Source organism: Lampetra fluviatilis, chromosome 18, assembly GCF_964198595.1.
Source record: "Lampetra fluviatilis chromosome 18, kcLamFluv1.1, whole genome shotgun sequence".
In the NCBI taxonomy this organism is placed as follows: domain Eukaryota; kingdom Metazoa; phylum Chordata; class Hyperoartia; order Petromyzontiformes; family Petromyzontidae; genus Lampetra; species Lampetra fluviatilis.
The window spans coordinates 7,499,808-7,506,045 of record NC_136292.1 but is presented as its reverse complement, the minus strand read 5'-3'; positions in this window follow the sequence as shown (position 1 = coordinate 7,506,045).

The window sequence follows — 6,238 nt, the reverse complement described above, 5'->3', positions numbered from 1 at the left end:
CGGCTTGTGCCCGCCCTCACAGTCGGGCATATTTGCGGAATACACCACGCCGCCGTTGACCCTGGCCATTGACCGAGCAACCCAACGTTCCTACCAGCTCCCTCCGCAGGAATGTGTTAAGAGTTGGAGACCGCACCTGTTTGTACAATGGGGACCTGATAGGAATAAAAAAATTTATGTTTTCTCATGATCCCAGTTTTGTAAATAGGCATTCAGACTCTGTCGCCTCGACGGACCTGGTTTTCACCTGAGGACGGCTGCTTGCGTTGTGGCCGAAACGTCGTGAGAATAATTTTATTATGTATTATTTTTATTATTTTATTACTTCCCTTCTACGTGACTTTACCGAAAGAACCAAGAAGAGGCATAAGTTATTTTAAAAATATATAGCTGTTGAGTTACGGCCAATATTTTTTATATTTTTTGCTAAAGGTATTGCTAAATCCAACAGTGGATAGAGAATGTTTATTGGGACCTTAAAATGTAATGATTCCCGGCACATCTAAAAATATCCTGCGTTAATGTTTCACTTCATCAATACCAGAAGTCGTGTTTTTTTTGTATGAGTGCAGTTGTTGTTCATTGGATGCGCAGGTCTTGCCGTCAGACTGCGGAGTTTCCACCACTGGCCAAGGCGTTTGTGTATCTTTCGTGCACGTGTGTGCGGGCAGGGGACTTTTACCCCTTGAGAGACGGATGGAGATTGCGTGGTCTTATTTCGCAACAAGTTGTTCCACAGCGATTTCCAATCTTAAAAAAACACACACAAAGCACAACAAATTCACAACCAAAACAGTTAAGTTGTAAATCTGGAGTGGGGAAATGTGCACTTTATCACAAATCGATAAACGAAAAGCATCCGTCTTGGGATCGTAACATGAGGGTTAACGTTCCAAATGCGGGGCTTTATAGCTTATCAGATTCACATTATATTCTGATTCTGCTTTGTGGGTTTGTGAAAAATACAAGTTTGGAGGCGGCAAGGCCGTAGCCATGGAGTCAACATTGGGGGGGACCAAATCTTCCAGGGGGTCTGGGGGTACCCCCCCCCAGGAAAAAAATTTAAATTTTAAAAGAATTTCCTGCCTAAAATATAAAACAAATTCACTAACAAGGGATGGACTTTCTATTTATTTATTTATTACAATAATGTATAATAGTGAATTGTATTACATTGCTCTGTTTTTATTCTTTACCTTTTCTTGTTTCAGTGCATGTAATGGCAGATATTAGGGATTAATAAAGTACAACCATAACCACAATAATATGAACATAAATATATGCATTGTTATATGAAGACAAGTCCAGATATTGTGGCCAAGGTTTAGCAAATTATTTTTATTTACATAGCATAGCAATTATTTTAAAAAAAATATTTTTGATAGCAATATATTGGGAGGGGACATTTTTTACATATTTGAATATATTGGGGGGGATGTGTCCCTCCCAATATATTATAATTACGGCCTTGGGAGGCAGAATCCCAGACAGAGGTAAATCATTATCACCCCCCTTCACCTCCACAAGCAACACAGGGTGTCTGTCGTTTATCCCGATGTGAACTTTAACAAGGTGCATCAAGTAACACCTTGCACACGAGTTCACGAAAAAGACTCTCGCGGACTCTTGCAGAGAGCGTTCTGTACTTTTTTTACACGAATGCACAACAAGTGTTACCAAAAACACGAAAATGTCAAACGGCCAAAAATAGCAAACTTGTCTACGTCATTCACAGAAGAAGCCCCAAAAATACAACTCCAAACTTTTCATTTCAACATTTCGGTATCGTGTGCGTGTGTCCCCCCCCCCCCCCAAATGCATTCAGTGTCCGCAATGAGGGTGCCAGAATTAGCGGCAATATGAGGAAGGATTGGAGATGGCTGGGACCTCCCCCGGGGCAGGGCATCGAAGTCTCGGCTCAGTCAAATCGCTCCACCGACGTCACGGCGTGATGCGATGGGGAAAACCCACGGCCGGTGCTGACATCACTCGGTTTGGGCAGGGGAGAGTGGGGGGGGGAATAAGAAAAAAACAACACGGGCGATATACGGTAATTATTTTAAAAACAACCTCCGAATAAACAAGTTATACAGTAGCAAATGAGTTTCAGCTATATGTGTGTGTTGTAATGTGGGGGTACCCGGAGGCTGGGAGACCGGCCATCATTCCTTCTCACCCACACGTCACTGATGTCACGAAGGTATAAACTTTTCCCTGGCCTAGAATTTGCCCAGTGTGTGGAATAGTCACCAAGCTCCTGTTCCCGCTAAGATTTGTTTATGACAGAGACAGGAATAGAGTTGCCCCCCTCCCCTATCTGGGGTTGGCCCAGACAAGGGGGCAACACAGATGCCAATTCCTGGACTGGCCAAGACAGTCTGGGGAATTGGCATCTGTGTTCGTGTGGCAGCATAAATTGATTCGTACCGAGATCTGATATAGTACCAATAGTATGTTGAACTTTGTTACAGTATACTGCCATTTATAGTACGCTGTGACATATATAAAAAAGAAATAGATTTACTTTGTCGAAAAGGTGCCAACCCCTGACAGGATCAACATTTGTTTCTTCATTAAATTAACTGAGTTGAGATATGAACCACAAATTGACATTGCCATGCACCCCAAGATTTAGTATTGATCACAGGAATCAATCGATATTCACAGATCACAAGCTATCTGTGAATATGTGGGGCTCCCTCTGAACTTGGAACATCGATAGAGTTGTACAGTACTTGCACGGTCCTTGCCTCGCCCTCGCTTCAGGCCGGCCTTTACACAATTGCAGGGACTTTCCCCTTTCACCGCTCCCCATTAAATCGTCTGTTCGAGGTTGAATGAGGGTGGTGGTGGTGACGACATTGGTGGTGAGGGAATAGCCTTTAGAGCAAGCAGGCACCACACACCACACACCTACATAGCTTGACGTGCTCCTGATAGCTCGGGTCGCGTTCTAGCAGTGACTAAGTCTCTTTTCCGAGTTTTCAATGAGTGGGGTTGTTTGCCAGTTTTTTTTGTTATCGAAGCCCACGTGAAAGCATGGATAAAATGGAAGGCCTCATATCTTTAATGCTGCCTCTACCACCGGGCTGTCAAAGGGAGGCTCGCCACCGGTTCGGATATCACTTGCCACTTGTGTTAGCCTTGGCTCAGAATCGAACTTACTCACGCTAGGTTTTTAAGTGTAGCGCCCTAATAACTGCACCGGCGCGGTTATCATCTCAAAATATCGATGTTCGGAGACCTTTTTTTTAAAGCAAGGTTTTCTGCAGGTAATTTATTCATTTGAAAACATTTTCAATTAATTTACTGGAGACAATTTTTCATTATTATTATGGCATACAATCAATGATATGCACTTTCATAAGCTAGTTTTGAGCAAGGGAAGACCCTCTTGCAGATATTCCTCAAACGCTATTTTTAAGCTAAAATCTGAAGTTTGGGGGAAGAGTCAAGAGGAACGAGGGGCATTCCTGACATAACCACACACGTGCATCCGGCCCAATTTACAATAACAAAACACTGTCTCGAAAATAATGGAGCAGAGCTCAACTAATGTATGTGCACAACTTTGTATGGGACAGCCTGCCAAGTGTGGGCGCGACATGAAGACGAGAAGGGGGTATAACGTTACCGTTCAGTGAAATCTTACACCGACTTTCTCGATCAATGGACAGAGAAGTTGTCGACGTGTAACTTCAATTGGTAAGTATGGTGACCCCCAACCCCCTAAGACCCGCATACCGTGGGAAAGCCCTCATCCAGCAGTGGACTGGCAAAATGCTTGCATGTGCACAACTCCAGTTGAAGCGCTTGATGTGTCAACAAGCGGAAAGCATGGCAAGGTCATGAAAGAATCACCGATTATTTATCTTTAAACCCATGCATATTTTGTTCAAAGCTCTCCGGTCTTGGGGTTGGCTGTAACATTTGAAAAGTGAATCGCAGCTTGTGAAGTGGCACAGTTTACGAAGGCATTCCATTGATCCGCGGGCTTGTGTTTGCAGTTTTACAATTTTCAGTTTACCAGTGACGTATGAGTGGTGGAAAAACCCCACTGGCTTCCTGTTGATAGGTTGTTTTGTGAGTACGTACTGTACAGTATTGCGGTGCACCTTCCACCAAAAGCAGTCGCCTGGCCACCCAGGTTGGCCACACACTGCCAATCCCCTTCCTGTGGGTCGAGATCACTAAACGTGTAATCCTGTTGCGCTGTTAGCACCTTACGCACGACCGTGGTGCCATGGGGATGCACGTGTTTGTCGAACTTCTTTCGCACCGTACGTATCCAACCGTGCTAATCTGTGGTGCGGGGGGGGGTGGGACAACAAACTAAACACAAAAAGTGGTTCTAAATAAATTAGTTTTCAAATCAGGTGAGCAAGGCCATAACTCAGATAGTTATGGTTCAATCTGCTCTAACGCTGTCCCTGTCACTTTGGCATGAGGGCAGTGTAAGGTTTAATATCGTGGCGCTTGGTGTTGAAGTGGCCAATGAGAAGAGCGTCATGATCTGTGTAAATGCTACGTTAGATCTTTGACCACATGTTGACCACAGTAAACACTGTTCACGAATTGGTAATTTTGTATAAAAATAACAGAATTATACTATTTGGCTCTTTCGGTAAAGTCACGTAGGTAGAAAAATAAAAGAAAACAAAAAATAATATATCACGACGTAAAAAAATATAATCCAGCAGTGGAACTGCTGAACCAGCTGAGGATGACCGCTTGTGTTATGATCGAAACGTCGTGATATATTACTTTGTTTGATTTTCTTTTTCTACCTACGTGACTTTACCGAAAGAACCAAAGAGTATGGATCCCTGCAGTCACGAAAGCTTCAAATCAAGAATAACAAAATTAGCGAATTAAAGGTGTAGAACTGTAGATTATGACTGCACCTATATGATGAAGCGATGAAAATGTAAAACATTGGGCGTGAATAAAATGTTTTTTTTTCTATATGTTGGGTTCAACTGTCATCAATTTCAGAACCAAGCAATGCACGGTATGTAACAGCTTCAAATTACAATCGTTTAGGCCTAAAGTAAAGCGATTATGCACGTGCACAACTACACACTTATACAAGCCCTGGCACAGGCAATTTTACAATTGCGAGCATTATTTTACACCTGTGGACAGTGCTGCAAAGTGCTCGTTGACAACACCTGTGACTATAAGCGCTAATTGGTTCCGCTTTATCTGCCCGTGTTTACCATGCAGAGCCCCACACGTTACACGTGTGCAGCTCTGCATGCCCTCCTCGGAGACGCCGATGTTATTTTCCCACTTTGCAGACATCAGCCTAGTGCGTACTTAGCCAATTCATTAACCCCATCGTCAAATCCAAAAAAACCTAAGACGCCCATCTAACTGCCTTTTAACTATCGCAATAAGAATTGGAATAGGTAACACGACCTTTGCATGACCAACGTTTTGGAACAAGCTTGTTTCCTCCCTTAACATCATAAATCTTCCTTTAAAAAATATATTCTGAAGCAGATTAGTGCTGGATACAGACACATTTGCAAATGTGATTTGTAAATTTGATTCTCAACAATATATCGATAGTTAATTTTTAATCTACAATTTTATTGAGGGACTGTTGTCAGTGTGGTCTGGGACTGTTTTTGCTGTTGTTTTACTGTGCCTTTCCCAAACTTTGGAATTTATATACTGCCATTTGAACTTATATACTTTATTTAAGGGGTGGTCGGAAGTTATCTTTGATCCCAGATGACGCCTGCTGTATATTTGGAGTTTGCATGTCTCCCTCTCCGTGGTCCCGTGAATTTTTTCTCCAGGTCCACCGGTTTTTCCCACTACGTTTAGAAACATGCGTTTAGATAATTTATATGTTTGCTGCTATAAATTTCCATGATAAGTCACTTTATTGAGCTATCATTTGTGGCCAGGTCGCTTCTGAAAAATAAGTTAATACCTCGGTGGGTTATATACATGGTAAGATAAACATAGTTTAGTTTTACTTGTATATTTTTTTAATGATTTGTTTACTTGACCTATACTTTGCACTCCCGTCGTGTTTTTGTATTATTTGTTGTTGCAACGTTCTGACCAGCCCTGTGAACAAAGAGCTTTCTGGCTCATCGGATTCCTCCAGTATATAGATTCTTATTCTCTGCATAATGCTGCAGACATCATCCACACATTCCATATTTTAAACAATGTCTCGAGATGTATCGAGTTCAGTCCTTTAGAACACTTTTTTTTTTAA